The 24,439-nt window shown below is 48.3% G+C and overlaps 1 protein-coding gene across 4 annotated transcripts in view; it reads right to left on the bottom strand.

Moving 5' to 3' along the window:
• The window catches only part of CHD2 (chromodomain helicase DNA binding protein 2), a 1,289,637-nt gene that overhangs the window by 930,621 nt on the left and 334,577 nt on the right, over window positions 1–24,439 (bottom strand). The gene's annotated exons all lie outside the window — the stretch shown is intronic.

The following is a 24,439-nucleotide window of genomic DNA, read 5'->3' on the forward strand; positions in this document are numbered from 1 at the left end:
ACCCGACCATTCAACCCTGCAGTGGTACAAACTCTCTCCAATCTAAGCACCGACAACCAAGACCGGGCTGGAGATGGTTATGTGGACCGAATCTATGGATGTTCCCGCAAGCCAAGCTGCAGGTCGTTCGAGACGCCATGACGACATAGCCGCATTAGACAGGAAGCACACGTGCAACCTGCACAGTTGGGACACTCTCACACCAATCTACACGAAGAACATATGCGCGTTAGGGAGAATTCTCCAGAATGGCTAATTTCCCTTACCTACTGAGTCCCTCAGCAGCTTTGCTGGATTTCTAGGATTTATTTCTTTCACCTGGTAAGAGTGTGAGCCTTTTTTCCCAACCTAACATGTTTTTTGCTGTGTGTTTAACATTTTTGTATTCATAGACTGTGGAGCCTCACCTACTCCATAGGCATCATCTTTTTACTGTGCGTTCCACAGCACCTTTAGTGCAGTGACACAGGGTTGTCTTTTTCAGACTTCCCACTTTAAATTCCATTTTCTGGGACGGACTACTGTCTCCCAGAACATGTAAAGTTGCCATTGACTTTATTAGTCTTTTTAAATTCACAGACCCAGTACAACCTATCCTACATAGAGTACTGGAAAGGGTTAATAGTTATCCATTTTTGTCTGTCTCTCATGGAACATTATTTTGGTCCCCTTTCTTTAAGATTTGGCTGGTGGCAGTGGTATCTACCATATTTTTCCTACCACTGTCTATGTAAATAGCCTTGGTACTGTTTTAGGCTATATTGGTAGCCTCGAACTTAAATCCGCTGGACCCCATTTACTTTTATTTGGTTCCGGCTGGGTTTAATCGCCATTTCACTTTGTAAACGTCTTTCTCATGTTTTACTCTGCGCGCCAAACCAGGTTTGGTTCCTTTGTTCGCGTTCTTTGGCGGGCTTCTGCACAGAAGCCCTCCTTAGGCGCCTGAGAGTCTGGGGGGAAAGGATGTGAGGGAGGGGTTTTAGGCCCCCTGCACAGAGTTCCCTTGGAAACCCAAGTCACACTCTGGTTTGAATGGCTAGGTGACTGTCCTGCCAGGACAGCCACCCTGCTGTCTGATTGACAACCAGGCTGTGTGAATGGGGGAAAACTGCATGAAAAGCAGGTCTCTGAGACTAGGAAGGCAGAGTCGCCACTGGATCGAGAGAAACGAAGAGAAGCTGAAAGAAGAGGACGACTACCACGACTGAACCTCCCGGTGAAGCCATGCTGCGGGTCCGAATCTCCAAACTTCGACGACAGAGAAGCTCTGCAAGGAATCTTCTTCCCTTGAGCTGGTGGGACCAACCAGTTCGCGAAACTCCAAGCAAGGCTTCCTTCCCCTGGTCAAGTTTGCTGTGCATCGCTGCAGTGAACTGGATAGCCAGGAGGCTCGGACCCTGTTGGGGTTTTAAGGAACGCACCTTTTATTTGTTGCTTTGCTCTGCTGCTGGTTTCGTCCCTGGGCAGTGCAGGGCCCTCAAGTCTTCATACTTCGTGTCACTCCGACAATCCCTTCAGGAACCGTGAGCCTGCAGGATCTGCCAGGAACTTCTGCCTCAGCTACACCCTTCTTCTTCATTTAAGGTACTGTTCTAATCCGGTCGTTCGTTCCGTCAGACGACGGTAAAAGTGTTTGAAATCTACTGCCAATCCAAAGCCTTGACCTTCTCTACTCTTTTAAATAACTTTTCCTTCAACCAACTTCGTTCCGAACTCTTGGCAAAGACTTAACCGCAAACTACTCTGAACTGTGTGATCCTGAGCAAAGATTGTGTCCCATTAACATTGGCACCGGCCTATTGATTTGAATCTTCATTGTAGAAAATCTTTTCTAAATTGCCCTGCCTACTTACTTGTTGGTGCTGCTTAATTTTTTATAACCTTGTCTTTCCCTCCCTTTTTAATTGCTGGAGTGCCATTTTGCTCACACTTCATTTTGAGCTTAACTTGTCCAGAATTCCTTGGGTGTTGTGTAGTATGTTAAGAGTGTGATTTTTCTGCTGCTTTATTTAGTGAACTGTTTTACAACTGATGTGTAAATAAATGTATATTCTTTTATTCAGAAACCTTGAGTCCGTGTTTGTTTGAAGCATAGTAATTGCTGTCCTTTGTGTAACTGTTGATACTGCTCACTTTACTCTTGAGATAAGTCTGGCTGCTCAGCCATCGCTACCACTTTACTGTGTAGTACAGGCTTGTACCAAAGGTGAATTTGTACTTGCAGGATTTTAGGAGTTATGGTGTTAGGCAAGATTGTATGCAGTACCTTTGGGTGCACTACAACAACCCTGACCTCCTGGCAATAGGAACCCAAACCTTGGTATAAGTCTGTACTACACAGGTTGGTAGCGTGTTGAGCAGCCAGGCTTACCTCAAGAGAGGTCAATGTGAGCTGTAGGGGAGTTCCACAGAGATTCACAGTGACAAGTATTCAAATAAACTCTTACACACAAGGTTTCTTGAATAAACAATTATTAATGTATTTATCAGTCAGAGTAAGCCTTCTTCAGAAGGGGGCAATATAACAACAACACTCAAATACTCTTCAAAATACACACTGAAGCGGGAAAATCCGAGTGTCCCTTCCCTGCCAACGGGGCCCCCAACTGGAAAAAGCACCCCGACAGAATAACCCTCGACCGTACGAGGTTGCACCAATCCCCACCGCTACCAGCATAAGCATGCACCACGAACGGTACCCAGCCACCCGACCATACAACCCTGCGGTGGTACAAACTATCTAATCCAAGCACCAACAACCAAGACCGGGCTGGAGATAGTTATGTGGACCGAATCGATTGATGTTCCCGCAAGCCATGCTGCAGGTCGTCCGAGACGCTATGACGACATAGCCGCATTAGACAGGAAGCACACGTGCAACCTGCACAGTCGGGACACTCGCACTATCAATCTACATGAAGAACATGCGCGTACAGTTCTATGAGCTAGATGACAGTGACATACACATCCTGTCTGCATGTTTGTTATTTTGCCACATAGGCTCACTACAGCACCGCAGAAACACAAGACGCCAGAAGAGCTTGTGTATATGCTTGAAGATGCTACACGCTATTAACCATATGAATGGACAGGAGCACTCAAGGGACCTGACCAACCATGACATGCCTTTAACCTATGGACAATTATGTCGAATGAATAACCGGAGCCAAAGTAGGCCTCAGACAAATCCAGCACACTAGAATCCTCTCACAGAAATCACTGAATCTGCAAGTTGCTTTGAAGGCAGAATAGCCTTGGAAGGGACTGCCTCCGCCAAGGCTACGATGTTGCACGTGACAGTCCCAGCTACAGGGGAGAATATCCTAAGCTACAATACAAATCAAAGTAATTCGGCCTAACCAGCGACTCCTCAAACGTGATCCGGCCAACCTGACATGATGCCAAGACCTAGAAGCTGGGAAGACAGAGCCGTCTCACGTCTACAACCGAGCTTGCAATAAATCACAACAATCCATCTACAACATGCTATGGGACTGGACCGCTCTCATGGCATTAGTAAAAGCGCCCCCATTATTGACACACACTTCTCATAGTCACACCTTGTTGATACACACTGTATGTATGCAGGTATCTTGCGGGCTGGGAACAACTTGGGCCCGCAGCATGACCAATGAGGACACTCGGGGATAGGGGCTGCCGGCAGGAATACCCAGACAATCATTGAGGGTTCTAATGTAACAATACTCAGTTAACAATTTTTAGGGAAGGTCCAAGTACACCACCTATTAGGGAGAATTCTCAGAAATGAGCCAATTCCCTCCACCTTAGAAACCCCCAGCAACTTTTCTGGATTTTGAGGACTTGTTTTCTTTTTCCCTGGCGAGAGTGTGAGTCTTTTTTCCCACTCTCTCATGTATTTTGATGCGTTTTCCTCTTGTGTTCTTTGGTTATAGAGTTTTAGATAACTCCATAGACATCTTTTTATTGTTGTGTCACACAGCACCTTTATTGCAGTGGCACAAGGGTGTCCTTTGGACTTCCCAAGGTTTAAATACCATCTCTGGGATGAACTACTATTCCCCAGAGAATGTAAAGTTAAATTGACTTTACTAGTCTTTTTAAATACACAGACCCAGCACACCCCATCTTCCTATAGAGTGCTGGAGCAGGTTACTTAGTATCCCTATGTCTAAAAACTCTTGTAGCTGTCAAAAGCTACCCTTTCCTATTGAAATGGCTGGTAGCAGTGGGTTCATAATGAACTACCGTGATTTTTCCAGACCACAAACACGGGTAGCTAAAAATCGGGGCCGTCATGTTCTTCAATATGGCGGCCAAGACCCCTCTGTAAAAACAGACTGCCGTCATCTTTTTTAGCTGTTTCTTTGTGGAAAGGTCCGTCTGGTGTTTAACTCTGCATGCAAAACCAGGTTTGGTCCCTTTGTTTGTGAGCTTTTGGCGGGCTTCAGGACTGAAGTCCGCCCATGGAGTCCGAGTGTCTGGGGTGGGCAGGAAGTGAGGGAGGTGCCCAAAACTCCCTGTGCTTGGTCTCCTAGGAGACCCAAATGCACTCTGGTGTGATTGGCTGACTGACTGTCTGGCAAGGACAGCCACCCTGCTGGATGAGTGACAGCTAGGCTGGAATTAATGGGAGAAAACTGTTTAAAAGGCGAGTCTCCAGGACTGGAAGGAGAGTCGACCATTGGAACGAAAGAACCGAAGGCTAGCTGAAGAGGACGGCTGCTGCAACCACTGGACCGTTGGTTGGCTCAGTGAAGCCTTGCTGAAACTCCGAATTGCCAGATCTCCATTCGACAGAGAAGCTCCTTCAAGGACGACTTCTTCCTTTGAGTTTATGGGACCAATCACCTCCGCAAACGCCAGGATACAATTGTCAGAGCTGGTTAATGTTAACCATGGAGAAGGACACCAGTTTGTGTTTGGAAGCCACAGCTACTTGAGCTGAAGTGATGCCATTTTGTTTGCTCCAATGACGATCACGTGCAGTGCAGGAGTCCCCCGACGTCCTCCCTCTTGTCCCCATGACTGAGGCTCAGGAACAGAGATCTCCAGGAACTGCCAGGAACCAACGTCTTCAGCTACATCTTTTTGCTTCACTTTAAGGTACTGTGCCATCCGGTTGAGAGATCCTTACTCTTGCGGTGAAAGTTTGTGAAACTTTCCCAACTTGCAGGCCTAATCAGCTTGTGACCCAGCATATTATTCGCTTTCATCTAAACTACTTCTAAAAACATTTACAAAGACTTCTCCATCTGTACCAGAACTGTGCTGTCCTATCCAAGAACACGAGACTATTGACTTTGACTTGGCCTATTGAATTGAACTGACCCCCTCCTGGTACATTGAACCTTTGCATTATCTGAAAGAAGTGTTTTCTAACCCCTTGTACAAACCTCTGCCTTTTTATTCCTATTTAAAAGTATTGAAGTGCCATTTGGCTCCTTTTTCAGGGGAGATCAAACTGGCCGTAGAACTAGAGTTTTGTGCTGTAGTATATTGGTGTTTAATATTCAGTTGATTTCTACTAGTGAATGTTTTCCAAATGACACTGTAAATAAATGTTTAAGTATTTTTTACCAAGAAACCTTGAGTGTAAGTGTCTACTTGAACCACTGTGATTGTTGATACTTCTGTGTAACTTCTACTGCTCACATTCACTTGAGATAAGCCTGGCTGCTCAGCTCGCTACCAAAAGTGTGTGGTACAAACTTATACCAAAGGTTGGTTTTTGCTTACACCTGTAGTCCTAATTGTGTGTGGTGTTCCCAGAGGGTACTGCCTGCAATTGTGCCTAACACCACCTGACATCGTATCCACCACTAACAACGCACACTATATGTTCATATACTGGACCTACCACTCTGGGAGCTAACCCGAAGTGGCGTTAGGTTCAGGGATGTGTTTTTCGACAAGTGATGCTGACTGTGACGTCACACATGTACAAAAGTGGCATGCGAGCGCAAAATCGGTGAGATGTGCCTAGACTGGATTTTGCTCAATGCGTATGATCCCTGATTGTTTGCTATAATAAAACAGCAGTAACCCTTTGCTCCTTGTGTGGACCTCAACTTCTTTGGGACATTGGAAGGAGTTAGGGCCTTCCGAGAGCTAGAGGTCCGCAGACCATAGGTACGGCTCTGACGACCCCAGAATTTACCCTAACACTCTTAGTATTTCTAAACCAGCAAGTACCCTATTGGTATGGCACACATACACTTCCTACACCCTCAGATGACTTTATTAACTAGGGCACTGTGGACATTAATATACTACTGTTGACATCTAGAATCACACTTTAGAGTTTGTCAAAGAGAAAGGTTATTATGAAACACAAGAGATCTCACAAATATTCTCAAAGCAGGTAAGTACTTTTGGCTATACCCCCTCAACCCCCCAATGTACAGTTAGTTAACCGTTTCCTGGAAGGAAGACACATTCACAGAGGTACTGTACAGTCTAAGAGAACTTACCTCTTGTTGTGTAACTGTACCTGTTCTCAGTTGGTGAGACTTGCTGTGGTTGCTCTGTAGAGTTGCTTACATCTTCTTTACCTCACTATCCTAAATAGCTTGTGGCCCTACTTTGAATTCTTCTTTCTACAAAGACTTTTAAAACATTGTGCAAGACTTTTACCTACCTCTGAGAAGTGCTTCAGTTTCACCTATACTTTTGCTAAAATGGACTTTGGGTTTTCCTGGTTCCCTGATTGACTCTTCTTCCCTCAGTGAATGTGTTTGGTCTTCCGTCCAGGAAAGGGCTAACTAACTTTGCACTGGGGGGTTTACAAAAGTACTTGCCTGCTTTGAAACTATTTGTGAGAGCTCTTGTTGTGTCATAATAACCTTTCTCTTTGACAAACTCCTAAGTGTGATTCTAAATGCCAACAGTAGTATATTAATGTCCACAGTGTCCTAGTTACTAAAGTCACCTGAGGGTGTAGGAAGTGTCGATGTGCCATCCCCAACAGGGTACTTACTGATTTAGAAATATTATCAGTGTGTATTTTTGAAGTGTATTGGAGTGTTACTGTTATATTGCCCCCTTCTGAAGAAGGCTTATTCTAACTGATAAATTAATAATTGTTTATTCAAGAAACCTTGTGTGCAAGTGTTTATTTAAACACGTGTCAGTGTGAATCTCTGTGCAACTCCCCTACATTATACAATGACCCCTCTTGAGATAAGCCTGGCTGCTCAACACGCTACCAACCTGCGTAGAACAAGCTTATACCAAAGGTTGGGTTCCTATTGCCAGGAGGTCAGGGTTGTTGTAGTGCACCCAAAGGGTACTGCATACAATCGTGCCTAACAAAGTAAATCTCAAGAAGGATCTTTCCAAGAGGAAATGGTGAAAAAAGAAGACTGGGGCCATTTTGACAAAAATGGCACCCTTGGGATCTTTAGTGCAGCTGCGAACGCAGTCCGCTGTAAATGCACATCACAGTAGTTAAAAGTAAACCACTGGGAGGCCACCAGGGGGCGCGGGCAATATGGCTGCCTAGCCTACGTGCTCCCCAAATGGCCCTGGGAGACCTGTAGATACGAGCACCCCGTCGGACAGTGACTCCCACCAACCATTAGAAAATCAAGAGTGGAGACACCGGGGAGTCCTGAGGCGTTGGAGCGGCCTCTGTGGGTGCCCCCGCTGCAGAGATTGCACCGTGTGAATCCCAGCCCTCCCCCGAGCTCCACAGAAGGAAACTTCGAGCGGGGACCGCTACGCGGCCCGCTGCACCGTGGGGGGAGGAGCCGGTGCGCCTCCATCGAGCGACTCCGGGGGATACCTGTGGGGGCCCGAGGTTCCGGCATTGGTCTCGCCCCCCCGGGGGTCTGCCAACCGAGCATTCTAACAGGGAGACCTTCCTCCCGCCCTTCCTCCACCTCCGTGGCGCGACGCTGCTGGGGCATGCCGGCTCGAGGAGGACTGAGCGAGCCGAGGCGCGCCTTTGGCCCTGCGGCTGGTGAGCACCGGGGGCTGTGTCCCTCTCACTCCCCCCCCCATCAGCACCAGACGTTACGCACACTGGCCCGGGCTGACGCGGGAGCACGCCCGGGCCCCTCTCCCTGCGGGCAGCGTCCCAGCCCTCCACAGGTGAACTCTGGCACAGACTGCCAACGGGGGGGCTCATCCAGAACACCCCCAGAGAGGGACATCAGCAGAGGCTGTGGGGCTGTGACGACATCGGGCCCCCAATAGACCCGGGCTGACGCGGGAGCGCGCCCGGGCACCCCCCCTTTTTTCTCCACTCATATGGACACATTGGGCACGCCCCGCAGACAAGGTGAGATAAAATCTTCTGTCCTACACCAAGAGGCCATACCGGGCATCACCACGCAGCTAAACTTGGGGAAACACATCAATACCCCGCCGCAAGAGGCAATCAGCCATGAGGACACTACAAGAGGCCATCTGATAACACTCTCCCTCCCCGCCCTACTGCGGTGGCAAGGAGAGGGGGCATAGGGTGGAATTACAGAGCGGGTTGCACCGAAGTGGAGAGTCCTCACTACTGAACACTCAGACTCCACTAAGGAACCCCCTGGTCCCCGAAGGCCGTACTAAAGAGGGCGCTTGAATCCCCCCCCCCCATAGTACAGACCAAGAAGTGGGACACCACTGGAGGCCGATCTGGCGAGACCGCAGCAGGGACCTGCATGAGGGGTTACACTCACCCCGAACACGAGGGGGGGGATAAAGATGTCAAAGACCCCACCCTCCATAACGGCGTTGACGACCCAGGGTGCCAGGAAGACCCAAGCGAAAGCGCCAGTGCATCACGACAATCCAGGGCTTGTTAAGCCCCATGAGCTGGAAGGTGACCCTTGCGAAATACCAGTTTATGGCAGGGTAACCGGAGATGGAGACAAGACCCCCCTCCACGCCAGCTCCAGACATGAACACTATCCAAAGTACCATTCAGACAATCCTCGAAGAAATCAGAGGTATGAGGACGGACATGGGCGCCAAGCTGGCCTACCTCACGGCTAAGGTTTCCACACTGGAAGACCGGATGGAGGGGGTAGAGAGTAACCAGGCATCAACAGACCTCCTTGAGGCACAGATGGATGTAAGGTTCAAGGAGCTGCAGCGCCGCGAGGAGGATCTTCGTCTCAAGGTCGACGATATGGAAAATCGCAAAAGGAGAAATAACTTAAGGATCTTCGGCCTGGCAGAAACAGAGGGGGAGACCCAAGTGGGCCTGGAGGGGAAGGTTCAGGACATTATCAGGATTGTGCTGGGGTCGGACTCCGGAGAGACACTTGTGCTCGACAGGGTCCACCGAGCGGGCGGCGGCGGAAGGGGCCCATGTTCAGTGCTGGCAAGATTTCATTATTACCGTGACAAAGCCAGGCTCTTGGAGAGGGCAAAGACTCTAAGAGATGTTCAGTATGGGAACTCCAGGGTGACAATCTATCAGGATCTTTCAGCCCTCACACTCCAGTTGAGAAAGAAATGTGGAACCATCACCAGATGGCTACAGGAGAAAGGGGTCCGATACCGCTGGGGGCACCCATCCTACTTAGCGTTTGAATGGCAGGGCCAGAGGTACCTGTTAGTAACAGAGGAGGACATTCGGAGAGCCACAGATGACCTTACAGGGGACATGGCGGGTACATCCAGAGACCAAAATGCAGGGGAGAGAGATCCCGGACCCCTGGGCCCAGATCTCACTCAGGGGAAGCTCAAAGTTAGGGGCTCTCGGAAGTTCCGAAAAACCAGACATCCCCCAGCGGACCGTGGGGGCCCCACATGAACGCATGGGCAGCACCAAAAAGTTTTAATTCTCATGACTGAAGAATATCAGACATCTGCCATAGGATTTTAGCGACCGGGGGCAAGTGTTGGTTATCTTTTGTTTTCACCATGGTTTGGGGGTTCGTTCTTCAGTTCAAAGGACAGGAGTTAAAGTTGCAAAGTTATTTGATGAGAAGCTGGTAAAGTGTTATGTTGAACGATCTTCAGTGCATTGCCCTTGTGTGGGGATAGGGGCCCGTGGGCCCGTGCAGAGAGAGAAAATTGAAATACGATCCCACGGCTAGGCAGGGAGATTCATACGAGGTGGACAGGGGGGGGAACACAGGGTGGTGGGGCCTTAATTGGAACCCTGATGCTAGCGGAGAGGGGGTAACACTCCTGACTATAGGGCATGAAAGGAACGTCCTATGCAAAAGTTTTTCCCGGGGCCAGGGTAGCAGCCCTGGTGGTTCGTTGCCGGTTCCAACCCTGGCTGGGGTTGCAACGACGAATTCCTTACAAACACTGGTAAAGGGGGGAAGGGAGGAGGAAGGGGGGAAAGGTTTTCGAGGGGGCTAGGGGAAAAGGAGGGAAACAGTTCGAGCCAGGGCTTTGTGTTCCACAGCAGGTTCTATATAGGAACTATATGGAGGAGTTTAAAGAGCGCAAGCTGAAGTACGATAATGATGGAGGGGAAAATAGGCAAGGGCTTAAACTCCCAGAATAAGAGATCTCTTACGAGCAATATGTTCCGCAAACAAAGATTGACAGTCCTTTTTCTACAGGAAACACATTACAAACAGGGGAAGGAATCGATGATAAAGGGGAAAGAAATTGGCAATAACTATTGGGCCTCCCATACAAGTAGCAAGGAGGAGGGGGTGGGCATTCTTCTGGGCAAAATGCTCCCCCTTAAAGAAATAGAAACCAAGAGGAGGTTCGGGGGACGGTTTCTGGGCATCAAGGGTAACCACTAGGGGGAATGTATCACCCTAGCCACCCTTTATGCACCCAAGTCGGGCCAGATATGATTCCTCACCCAGATCTTCAGGGTAATGGACGAATGGGCAGAGGGGCCATGATACTGGGGGGGGGGGGGGGGGGGGGGATTTCAATCTCATAATGGACCCCCGCCTTGATTGGTGGTCGGCGAAAGGGGACGTCCCCAAGGCAGCCTCCAAAGATAACCTAGCCCTACAGACCCTCCTGAGAGAACACTACTGGGTGGATGTATGGCGCAGGGCACGCCCAAACCCAGGGTGGATACACCTTCTCACCCCCACACTACACCTATACAAGAATTGACCTCTTGTTAATTTCTGAAGAAGGGAGAGGGGAAGTTGAGCAACCAAGGGTAGCTGCAATAACGTGGTCGGACCACGAACTAGTGACAATGAATTGGTCCCTGCCCATCTCCCCAAGATCATCACGATGGCGACGCTCCTTAGAGACACGATATTTAGGGAATTTATGAGAAAGGAAATGTCAGCCTATTTTGAGATAAACGATAATGGGGAGACCGATATGGCCATGGTGTGGGAGGCAGCAAAGGCCACCTTTAGGGGCCTCCTGATAGCTGAAGGCTCAAGGTGTAAGCGCGAAAGGGGCCTTATCGAAAACAAGATCCGAACTGAACTGGGTGCCCTAAGAGCGAGGCTTGGCCAGCCAGGGGAGGATCAAGAGGCTCTTCTAGCGGAAATGCAAGGCAAAAGACAGGCTCTGCACACGGTCCTTATAGTGTCCTCAAGAAAGCGAGATATACCAAACAAAGATATTATGAACGGGGTGACAAGGTCGGGACCCTCCTGGCGCATAGGGCTTGTGGGTGCAGAGTGGAGAGGGGGGTGGGTCTGCTCAAGGACAAAGAGGGTAAGGTGTGCAAAACATGGGAGGAAATATCAGAAGGGTTCACAGATTTTTATAGCGAACTCTACTCCAGACATGAGGGTGAGTCACCGGAGGAGATTCGGACCTACCTGGCCGAACACCCCCTGCCCCGACTGACTGACTGATGCCGAGCGCGAGGCCCTGGAGGGGGAAATATCTGAGGAAGAGGTGGAGGGAGCCATTAAAAGACTTAAGGCAGGGAAGGCCCCTGCGGAAGATGGCTACACGGCGGACTTCTACAAACAATGGCAATCAATATTGTTGAAGCCCCTATCCTAGCTATTCAATCACATCAAAAACCAGTACTCGATTCCACCAACCTTCTTGCAGGCCCTAATCACTGTAATACCAAAGCCGGGCAAGGACAGGGCAAAGTGTGGGTCGTATAGACCTATATCACTCTTGAATTTAGATGCCAAGATCTTCACCAGAATCCTGGCGACCAGATTAGAGGGTTGCCTCCCCCGCTTAATACACCCCGCCCAGGCGGAATTCATCAGGAATAGACAGGGCTCCGACAATATGCGGAAAACCCTCCACATGCTCAGCTCAAGGACAGACCGGGACAAGGGTGCAGTCTTGCTGGCCCTCGACGCGGAGAAGGCCTTCGACATGGTAAGCTGGGCCTTTATGGGGGGAGGTTTTCTCAGCTCTGGGGATGGGGCCGAGGTAGTTGGGTTGGATGTCGGCGCTATATTCTTCGCCCTCGGCCAGGGTGGTTGTGAATGGGACTGAATCGAGAAAGTTCCCTCTGGAGCGAGGAACGAGACAGGGTTGCCCGCTGTCTCCCTTGATCTATGCACTGGTGATGGAACCCTGGGCAATTTCGGTCCGAGGGGGATGAGGCCATCGGAGGGGTACAGATAGGGGACACAACCTGTAAATTCTGCCTATTCACTGATGATGTGTTACTCTACATCACAAAGCCAACCGAGACAGTCCTCAGGATCCTCCAAGGCTTGAAACGCTACAGGGATTTATCAGGTTACAAGGTCAACATCAGGACATCGGTAGCATTCATGGGGGGTGGCCTGCCAAACCCAGAGATAAAATATGTTAGGGGGCTCCCCTTCACAGTGCAAGAGGACGGGTTCAGATACTTGGGGGTCCAGGTAACATGTGATTTTGATTAACTATTCCCATGTAACTTTCCCCCCCTCTGGGCAGCAATTAAAAAAGATCTAGAGAGATGGGCAAGATCGGGCCTCTCCTGGATGGCTCGCGTTAATCTGATAAAAATGGTGGTTCTCCCTAAGTTTCTATTCCTCTTCCAGATGCTCCCAGTGCAGGTCCCCAAAACATTTTTCACAGACATTAAACAAGTCCTCCTGAACTAAACCTGGTCTGGCAAAAAACACAGGATCTCCTACGAGGTTCACTCCAGGATCTGATAAGCAATGGGTGGCCATGGATAATAAGGTCCTCGCGCCAGTCACAGTTGAGGAGTGGCTATGGGTCCCAAGAAAAAACATCCCCAGGAGAGTCCTGAACCACCCAATTCTGAAAGTGTTGTGGTCCCTGTGGAGGGAGGGAGGCTACTATCGATGGCCCACAACTTTGCCCTCCCCACTGAGCTGCATCTGGGCCCCCCCTTTATAGACAAAATAGAGCCAGCAGCGTTTCAAAAATGGTTCGAAGCTGGTCTAAGCAGGACTGGCCACCTTTGGGTGGGGGGAACATTCCTACCTTTGAGAGATTTGGAGGAGACACTGGTTACAGTTTAAGGGGGTCCTTACCGAACCATCGTGGGGGGACACCCTCAGGAGAGATCTAACCGACTTTGAGAGACTTCTCATTTCCTCGCAGGGCTCCAGGGGGGTGATTTCACACCTCTACAAACTCTTCCTGCTCTCTGTCCCGAGGGACCCCCCCCCCCACCGCAACGCTTGCAATGGGGAAGGGATTTGGGGGTGGAGATTGATTAAGCAAGGTGGTCCAAAATGTGCAGGCAGGCCGTCCGCTCCACGGCCTTGCTACAATTCCGGCATCAGGCCCCCAAGGTCATGCACAGGAGGCATTACCCCCCCCACAGAGGATTGCCAGGATGAGGGCAGGGTATGACCCACATTGTTGGAAATGCAAAAAGGTTAAGGGTGACTACTTTCATATGTGGTGTAAGTGCCCGGTGGTCCAGACATACCAGGGAGAGGTACTTTCCTGGATCAAGGGGGTGGATGGAGTCGAGAGGTCTCTATGCCCCTGGCTCCTCGTCTTTGGGATTGACATAGGGGATGACCATGAGGGAACTCAGGACCACATGCTACAAGTTATGTTGGTAGCAGCGAGGTGCTGTTTGGCACAGAAATGGAAAAGCCCCGCTATGCCGGGAGAAAAGGTATGGGTCACAAAGGTAAGGGCCATTTATGATATGGAGCTTCTCACCCACTTGATTGATGAGTCTAAATCAAACATTGAAGAACTATGGCTCCCCTTCGAAAAATATGGACACGGGACTTGATGGGGCAGAACCACACCGAGGATTTCCCCCCTGGACGGGAAAGACTGCTGCCGACCGGGCCAAGTGGTTGCTGCTTAAATGTTCGGCCCAAAACTCCAGCATGCAAAGAGACAAATGAATAATCATTGTTATGATCTCCATAAACTCGCTAGGTGGACTATGTGCAAGTAATCGAACTGGGTGATGGTGGGGGGTGGGATAGGGAGTAAGTGTTATGCTTATGTTTTTGGAGACTAATATTTATACATGTTATGCAATGTTATAACGCTAAATAATAAAATTTGATTTTCAAAAAAAGTAAACCACCGCCATTCATTGAGGAAAGGGTAAAACAAAAATGTTACATGAGAAGCTAGACAAAGGGGATACTAAGTAACCCCTCCAGCACCCTATTGTAAGGTAGTGTACTGGGTCTAGAAAGTTACAAATGTAAGTAAAGTCAATTTCACTTTACTGCTCTTGGAAACAGTAGTTTATCCAAGAGAAGGTATTTAAACCTTAGGGAAATCTGAAAGACTTCCCTGTGCCACTGCACTGAAGGTGCTGTGTGACAATGTAAAAGATGCCGCCTATGGAGTTTGTCAGACTCCACAAACAAAAGAAACACAAAGTTCAGAAATCACATAAAAATACATGAGAGAGTGGGAAAAAGAGTATCACTCTCTCCAGGTTAAACAAATCGAGTCCTCAACATCCAGCAAAGTTGCTGGGGTTCCAAGGTAGAGGGAATTAGCACATTTCTCAGAATTCGCCCTAACATAGCGTAAGCAGGGAAGACACTTAGAGGTTAGCCAAACCCCAGTTAAGGTAGAGTGGAAGAGCAGCTGAGGGTTAGTCTTTGGAAAAGTGCGAGTGCTCAGGCTACGAGTCCACACAGACCACCAATACATTTAGTCAGTAAGTATACAAATACAATTATTCCTTAGGCCTTTATTAAAAAATTAAGCATTACAAAATCACAGAACAGTAATGTAATCAAAAGCCATACATAATACATATATACTTTAATTCTTTCAACAGGCAAGGAATCCGATGCAGGAAAAACAGTTCTAAATGTTTGAATAAACACAAAACCAGTTCCCTCAGTATTATGTAGTACAGTCCTAACATGTATGGGGTGTTGTGCCCAAAACGTCACAAGTTCTTAAATAGGGTTTCTTCAGGGAAGTTATTTCCAGTGGGCTAAGGTGGTGCTTTGAAGTTCTTTAAAGTATGTAAGCATTTACTTCAAGTTAGGTAGGTTCCCCCTGGGCTCCACCGCCACTCTATCCTATTCAGGTTCTAGGGAAGGACTCTTCGCCCAGGTTCAACAACAAGAGGCCAAGCCAGAGGGAGTTTAGGAAAGAAGGGGTCTACACCCAATGTTACCCTTTCGGAAATGGGGTGGGGGAAAGACAAACGGGTAGGTTAAATTATCCCCCAACTCTGATTCTTCCAGATGACACTGCAGGTCTTCCGGAATTCGCTGGGGACAAAATCATCTTCCTTGGTCCAGCGGGTGTGGTTGCAGAGGTCACTTTCATTTCGGAGCTTGGCCACGGTTCTCACAAAATGAAGAAAAGATGCAGACGTTGGTCTCTGTGGGACCTTCAGGACACCTCCCAGATAGTTCCAGCGGAGGTTACCACGGACAGGCTATGTTCCAGAGGTGAACACAGAAGAAGCACACAGAACAGCTTCCCTTGTCATGAGATGGCCTCAAAATGGGAGGACAGGAGACTCATGGCCTAAACTTAAGATCTTTACAAGTCAAAAGGCCCTGCCCGGAATGTCGACAGCTGCAGCGAGGTAGCCCAAAAGGCTGGTCAATGCTAGACAGGATTTCTAAACTCTGGCCTGGTGGACAGATGTTTAGGAGGCCAACCTAGTTATAATGAACAGTGGACTTCTGGTAGTGTTAGGCAAAGTTTGTATGCTGTACCCTCTGGGACCACTACACACAACTATGACTACAGGTGTAAGCAAACCAACCTTTAGTATAAGTCTGTATTGTTAAGGAGAATTCTCATAAATGTGCTAATTCCCTTCACCTTAGAGACCCCCGGCAACTTTGCTGGATTTTGAGGACTTGACTTTTTTTCCTGGAGTGTGTGTGAACCTTTTTCCCCCACACTCTCATGTATTTTGATGTGTGTTTTACTCTTGTGTTCTTGGATTATGGAGCTTTAGACAACTTCATAGGCATCATCTTTTCTTGTGTCACACAGCACCCTCAGTGCAGTGACACAGGGGAAGCCTTTTAGGCTGTCCCAAGGTTTAAATACCTTCTCTGGGATAACCTACTGTTTCCCAGAGAAAGTAAAGTGAAATGTACTTTTCAAATTCCTAGACCCAGCACACACTAGCTTACAATAGAGTGCTGGAGGGGTTACCTAGTATCCCCAATGTCTAGAAACTCATGTAGCAGTCAAATGCTACCCTTTCCTCTCGAAATGGCTGGTGGCAGTGGTTTTACAACAAACTACCATAATTTTTCCCAACCGCGAACACCACTATGGTTAAATCGCGGGAGACATGTTTTTCAAAATTGTGTCTGAGCCACCTTTGTTTAAAACGGGTCTCGGTCTTCTTTTTTCCCCCATTTCTTTTTGGAAAGGTCCTTCTAGAGTTTGTCTCTGCGCACCAAACCAGGTTTGGTCCCTTTGTTCCTACGCCTTTGGAGGGCTTCAGTACTGAAGACTGCCTCTGGCGCCCGAGTGTCTGAGGTGGGCAGGAAGTGAAGGAGGTGCCCGAAAATCCCTGTGCTTAGTCTCCTAGGAGACCCAAATGCACTCTGGTGTGATTGGCTGGCTGACTGTCTGGCAAGGACAGCCACCCTGCTGGTTGAGTGGCAGCTAGGCTGGAATGAATGGGAGAAAACTGTTTAAAAGGCAAGTCTCTTGGCTTGGAAGGCAGAGTAGACCACTGGAACAAAAGAACCGAAGATGAGCTGGAAGAGGACAGCTGCTGCAACTCCTGGACTGTTGGTTTGGCCGCTGAAGCATTGCTGCAGGTCCGAATCGCCAAGTTCATCTCGACAGAGATGCCCTTCAAGGACGACTTCTCCCTTTGAAGAGGAGGCGGTCTTCACTCCTGGCAAATAAACAAAGAGACCAAACCTGGTTTAGCGTGCAGAGAAAATCTCTAGAAGGACCTTTCCACAAAGAAATGGGAAAAAAAGAAGATCGGGACCTGTTTTATCCCAGAGAAGGTAGAAAAGCTTGGGAAAGACTAAAAAGGTTTCCCTGTGTCACTGCACTGAGGGTGCTGTGCAACAATTGAAAACAATGGTGCCTATGGAGTTGGTTAGACTCCATAACCAAGAAAACACAGAGATAAAACACATATCAAAATACATGAGAGAGTGGGAAAAGGGGTCACACTCTCTCCAGGTAAAAATATCAAGTCTTCAAAGTCCAGCAAAGTTGCTGGGGGTCTCTAAGGTGAAGGGAATTAGCATATTTTTGAGAATTCCCCCCTAACAAGTAGCTTAGACAAACCAATCACGGTAGCATGGAGAGTGTCAAGGCTGGGTCTCAGGAGAGGCGAGTGTGGTAAGGGGTCCACAATGAGTCCACACAATGTGCAATCAAGGATTACATTTGTTAGGGGAGTTGTCTAAAGTCCTACTGGCAGTAAGACTTTTGTAAGCTGTCCCAGTGGTTTGTAGATCCCCCAACTCCTAGCATCAGTCTGTACTAGCTCAGGACCTTGGTAGTGTAGCAGAGCCGCCAGGCTAATCTTAAGAGGAAGATGTGAGCTGTAGTTAATGCTCTAAATTTTAGTTAGACAGGCACAGCAAAGAAGCACTTACACTTATATTTATATAAAAGATATATATTATATTTACACCAGTATCACTTTAAATACTTTCACTTTTGTGTCTGTTCGCAGTTACAATTGTAGCAATGTTACAAAGGGAAAAGAATGTCATAATATAAATCGGTAATTGCGCACTCATGCTGCTTTTAACAGGTTATACGGTAACACATTTACTCTGCTAACACATATAGAAAAGTCACTTAAATGGGGGAAATTAAGTGGTTAGTGCAACAGGAGCTTCGTTCAAGGTTCTAGACACGTTTTTTTCACCTGGCAAGTCTTTTAAGTCCAAAAAACGCAACCAAAGATAAAGGCAGTTCGGAGAGGGCTTGAAGTCTTGGCAAACAGCGAATAATGAAGAGCTCCTGTGGATTTCCTCCAGTGTCGAAAGTTACTGAAACAGCAAGTTAACAACTAACAAAGAAGACCGAAAAACGGACTCAAAGGGCACACAAGCAGCAGCTTGGATCGGTGGTAAGAGGGGGTTGCCAATGCTCTGGAGCGACTTCTCGGAATCAGGTAAGCAATACCTTTTGCCCCACACTAGCTTGAGATTGAAGAAAGTGTTCTGTTGGCTCCTCTAAGATGTGGCAGCTCTGGACCCGACCGCTGAATTTATATGACTGGTGGCGAAAGGCAGGACAATGGATGGTGTCTTTCAGCAGCAGTCTTGAGGGAGGGACCTGTGGCATGGCTTACAACAACTTCTTGGTTCACTCTGCGGTATTGGCACCTTTTCAGCAGCACCAACAAAGTAAACGGATCACCCGGTCAATATTCGCTTACTGCAGTCCCACACTCTGGTGAGGGGGTCTGGGAGAGTTGGATCAGATCTCTGGAATGTCCTTATGGGCTCAGCACAGATTTGGACGGAATCAGCCTTTCTACAACGATGCACTCGAAATGGGTAGCAGGTCTCCTGGATATTGGGGTTCCACAGTTCTGGAAACTCCTATGACCTCGGGAGATGGCTCGTTTCAAAGTTGGTCTTGGGACTACTTGTCCCACCAGACTAAGGGAAGGAGTCGTCCTCTTTGGAGCTCCTCTGTCATATAGAAAACAGGGTCAGGACAGCAGTGGTCGCTTCACGGTCTGGCAAAGGGTCGGCAGGCGTCTCTGGTCGTCGTCATCTTCGGTTACTTCTGTTTCCAGTGGTCGACTTGCCTTACACTCCTGAAGCGTCACCTTTTATACAGTTCCAGAACACACTCCTCTGCAATCTCTCAGGATTTTACCGAAATGGGCGTTTGGCTGTGCAGTCATGACAGCCAGACCCCCTGTGGGAGCTTGTCCTATTCAGGCACTCTGGCAGACCTTTGGTATAAGTCTGAACTACAAAGGTTGGTAGTGTGGTGGAGGAGCCAGGCTTATCTCAAGAGGGGTCAATGTGAGCAGTAATGTTGTGACAGAGTTTCACAGTAGCAGTTATTCAAATAAACACTTACGCGCAAGGTTTCTTGATAAAACAATTATTCATTTTTTTCACTATCAGTTGTAAAGACTACTTCAGAAAGGAGCAATATGTGTAATAATTAAAATACACTTCAAAACACACTTAGTTTCTCTAAATTAGATGATACCCATTGAGAATGGCACACAGACACTTCCTAACTCACAGGTGACTTAAATATCAAGGACACTGTAGACATTGATTTATCACTAGTACATTTAGAGAAATACCGAATTTGGTATAAAAGATAGAATAGAGGAATGAAACAAAGGTTAACAAATAATTGACAAACAGGTAAGTACTTTTTGAAAACCTTCCAAAGGCAAGACAATGCATTACTTACCGTAAAAGCATTTCTGATGGTTGCATCTGCTTAGATTCACATGCTGTGCACAGGTCCGACATCCAGTGGTCACTGCGGAGTATTGCATTTTGTTTTTCGTAGTCGAAAAAGGGGACGTCGACAAGGCGTGTCTGTAACACTATCCCTATAGTGACGTGCGTTGTACCCACAATCCCTCACGTGTCGAGGTCCCTCTGTTTGTATTTTTCTGCCCTGAGGGAGCCTTCTAGACGCGAGTACAGAAAAGAGAGAAATATAGAAAATGATGTCTATGTTCCTTCCATCCGAGCGGGGAGGAAGGGTGGGCGCATGTGAATCTAAGCAGATACAACCATCAGAAATGCTTTTACGGTAAGTAATGCATTGTCTTCTGATGTTTGTTAATCTGCTTAGAATCACATGCTGTGCATAGACTAGCGAGCAGTACCCGGAGTTGGCGGTGGGTTATGAGAAGGAACAGTAGAGAAAAGATGTCTTAATACTGCCTGTCCCACCTGGGAATCAGATCTAGAGTGTGCATCTAGACAGTAGTGTTTTGTAAAGGTGTGCACAGAACTCCAGGTAGCCGCTTTGCAGATGGACTCAAGGGGAACATTTGCAATGAACGCTATGGAAGCCCGAGTGCCTCGAGTGGAATGTGCTCTTGGCTTGAAGGGTAGTTCTCTCTTAGCAAGAGTGTAACAGAGAGTGATGCATTGAACAATCCATCTAGATATAGTGGACTTTGAAACTGCATCTCCTTCTCTTCCTGCTGCCACAGAGACAAAGAACTGATTAGTCTTTCTCAGTGGTCTGGTTCTTTCCATGTAGAACATGACAGCTCTGCGTACATCTAGTGTATGCAGACTTTTTTCTCCCAAGCTGGAAGGGTTTTGAAAGAACTTTGGTAGTTCTATTGACTGGTTTACATAAAAATTTCGAGATGAATTTTGGTGCAAACCTTGGGTGCGTGCGTAGAACCACCTTATCCTTGTGAACTGTTACGAAGGGGTCTAGTACAGAAAGAGCCTGTAGTTCACTTACTCTCCTAATGGAGGTGATAGCTATTAGGAAAGCAGTCTTAAGAGTGAGGTCTTTAAGAGTTGCCTTGTGCATGGGTTCGAAAGGAGGGCCCATGAGTCTAGAAAGTACCATATTTAAGTCCCATCCGGGAGCTGGGTTAGCTATCGGAGGGTGTATTCTCTTTACCCCCTCCATGAAGGCCTTGATAACTGGTATCTTCCACCACGACACTTTAAGTTGGGAAGTGGTGTATGCAGAAAGTGCCGCTAGGTGGACTTTAATGGAATTGAACACTAGACCTGAATCCAGTAAATGGGTCAAGTACAGAACAATGTTAGTGGGAGAGCAGTCAACCGGGTTGATGCTCTTACCTCTACACCAGATGACAAATCTTTTCCACTTGCTAGAATAGCAGTGGCGAGTATTAGGTTTTCTGGCTTCCCTGAGGATGTCCATACATCTCTGCGGGAGTTGTAAATGTCCAAATTCTATGATCTCAGGAGCCAGGCTGCTAAGTTCATGGTCTGAGGGCATGGATGCAGTGTCCTGCCCTTGTCCTGTGACAGCATGTTGTACGGGCAGGGAAGTTTCACTGGGGGAGATAGGCACATCTCCATCAAGTGAGCGAACCATGGCTGCCGGGCCCACATTGGGGCCACTAGCATCATGGTAACCTGCTTCTGGTGCATCTTGTTCACCACTTTGTTGAGAAGGGGAGTCGGAGGGAAAGGCGTAAACAAATTTCCCTGACCATTGAATCGACAGACCGTTCCCCTTGGACTGGTTCTGGGGGTACCTGGAGGCGTAACTTTGGCATCGTGAGTTCTCCAGAGTTGCGAAGAGGTCTATTTCCGGGAATCCCCATTGCGTGAAGACGTCCAAGACGATGTCTTCGTGCAATTGCCATTCGTACTCTTCGGGCAGGGGGAAGTCTCTGCTGAGTTTGTCTGCTAGCAGATTGAGTTCCCCTGGTACATTTTGTGATAGTAGGAACATGTTGTGTTTGAGAGCCCACTTCCCTATATTCTGGGACAGCGTGGACAGTCCTGGAGAGTGAGTGCCCCCTTGCTTGTTGAGGTAGTACATGGCTGTGGTGCTGTCTGTGAGGACCATCACTGTCTTTCCTTGTAGGTGTTCCTGAAAGGCTTTCAGTGCTTTGAACACTGCTAGTAGTTCCAGCAGGTTTATATGCTTGGATGCTAAGCTCGGAGTCCACGCTCCGTGAGCAGTCTGATGGGATAGGTGAGCCCCCCATCCTGTAAGGGATGCGTCTGTGGTTAGAGTGGCTTCCACTGCGGGTGTGGCAAAAGTTTTCCCTAATAACAGGTTTTCTTTTGTCCACCACCGTAGCGAGAGAACCAAGGCCTGCGAGACCACCACTAGATCGTCCCATTGTCCGCTGGCCTGACACCACTGGCTGTAGAGCCACTCTTGCATTGGGCGCATGCGCAGGCGCGCGTGAGGTACCAAATAAATACATGACGCCATCATCCCTAGCAAGCGCATTGCTTTGCGTACCGTCACCTCTCGACCTGCCACATAATGGGGGATCTGAAACGGCATGTTTTGGACCCTCTCGTTGGAGGGGAAGACGAGGCCGTCCTTTGTTCGAATTAGAGCCCCTAGGAATTGTTTGATTTGTCTGGGGTCTAAGCTGGACTTCTTTTCGTTGATGGAGAAGCCCAGTTGGGACAAAAGGTCTACGGTCTTTTGGGTATTGGAGAAGCATGTTTCGTAAGAATCCCCTGTTAAGAGCCAGTCGTCGAGGTAAGGGTATACCGGGATGGATAACCTGCGCAGGTGGGCCGCTGCCACTGCCAGTACTTTCGTGAATACCCTTGGTGCAGATGCTATCCCGAAGGGTAGTACTCTGAACTGGTAGTGGTTGTTCTCTATCTTGAACCTGAGGTATTTTCTGTGCGCTGGCAACATTAAAATATGAAAGTATGCATCTTTCATGTCTAGTGTTGTCATGTAATCCCCTTGTGATAACAGTGGGATTACTTCCTGCAAGGTCACCATACGAAACTTTTGGGGTTTGACAAACTTGTTCGCTGGGCGCAGATCTAATACAGGGCGCATGGTTAAGTCCTTTTTGGGTACAAGGAAGTACACTGAATAAATACCTTCTGTTACCTGAGATAGGGGGACAGCCTCTATAGCTTCTTTTTTCAGTAGCTCTTCTACTTCTTGAAGAAGAATGGTGAGGTGTTCCGGTGTCATGCGTCGGTTCCGTGGGGGTCTGTACTTCGGGGAACCGTTGAATTCGATGCAGTATCCGTGGGCTATGGTGGATAATACCCAGCGGTCTGACGATATTCCCTCCCATGCTGAAAGGAACGATGTTAGCCGGCCCCCGACCGGTGATGCATGGGAGGGGACCCGAATCTTCGGGTCATTTGTTGGTATTGGGCGTGGAACCTTTGGGGCTGGAGCCGCGACCTCTTCCTCTGCCACGGCATTGGCCTCTTTGACTGAACTGGGTGTTGTTACCCTGGTTAGAGGGCCAGTTGGTAGCAGAGTAAAATTGCTGTTGGTTTTGCTGCTGGCGTTGGCCACGAAAGGAGCGTCTATTGCCATAGCCGTGTCTGTTGGGGGGCCTAGAAATTTGGTCAAGAGTCTTGATGGTATCAAACTCTTTCTTCGCATGTTCTAGGGCCTCATCAACTGCTTTCCCAAACAGATGTGTTTGTTCTATGGGCTTATTTATCAGGGAAGCCTGGGTTTCCGGCTTAAATCCCGAATTGCGCAGCCAGACATGGCGTTTGAGAAGTATTCCCTGAACCAGGGAACGGCCAGCCGTCTCTGCGGCATCTAAGGAGTTCTTTACTTTGCCCTGGTTTACAAGAGTTCCCTCTGAGATTATAGCTAACAGGCGTGAACGCAGGGGTTCTGGTGCGTCCTCTGCTTCGCTGCGCAGCTTGCTCCACTGTGCATCTGCGTAGCTAGCTAGTAGGGAATTGTTATTTGCAATCCTAGTTGAGAAGGCGGCGGACGTCGTGATTCTCTTCCCAAGTGCATAGAGCTTCTTGCCCTCTTTGTCAGGTGGTGCCTCACTAGTGGATAGTGGTACACCTGCTCTTTTCCTTGTATTAGTAACTACGAGGGGGTCCGGAATAGAATGTCCTCTGATGTACAAAGGGTCAGAGGACGAAGGGCTGAAGAGCTTTTCTATCCGAGGGTTGACCCCCCTGACTAAGGCAGGATTGGAAAGGGAAGGAGTTATTCTTCTCTTTATAGAAGCCAGGAGCGGAATAGACTGACTAACAGGGGCTTTTTCTTTAATAACTTTCTCTACAAAGTCTATGTCAGGAAGAGTCTCCCCTGTGTCTATTTCAAAATGCGCTGCTGCCTTGCGCAATAGTGCATTAAGTGAAGGTTGGTCATCTATGGGAGAGGTGTTTCCAATAGGTGAATCCTTGGGAGGAGAAGGGTGAAAGACATCAGGGTCTGAGTGCACTGATGGGGATTGCCAAGGCTGCACTGATGGGGATTGCCAGGGCTGCGAGGTAGCTGTATCTTCTTCGAAAGCTCCTGCACTAGTGTAAGGATCTTCTTCAAACCCCTCTTCCTCATGTTCTTCCTCTCCACCCAAACACTCCTCATCTTCCTGGAGGTATTGCTCCTCTTCAGTGAGGTCATATACGTCTGTAGAAGGGGGAAACAGCCTAGGAATCTTGACCCTAGGGTCATCCTGGGGCCATTCTCTTGGTGTTTTGGGTGTGGGTGGGTTTTGGTTTCCCAAAAACCTTTCCATTTTCTCCATACAAGAATGGAGTCT

Source organism: Ambystoma mexicanum, chromosome 11 (genome assembly GCF_040938575.1).
Source record: "Ambystoma mexicanum isolate Mex_15411 chromosome 11, UKY_AmexF1_1, whole genome shotgun sequence".
NCBI classification, from domain to species: Eukaryota; Metazoa; Chordata; class Amphibia; order Caudata; family Ambystomatidae; genus Ambystoma; species Ambystoma mexicanum.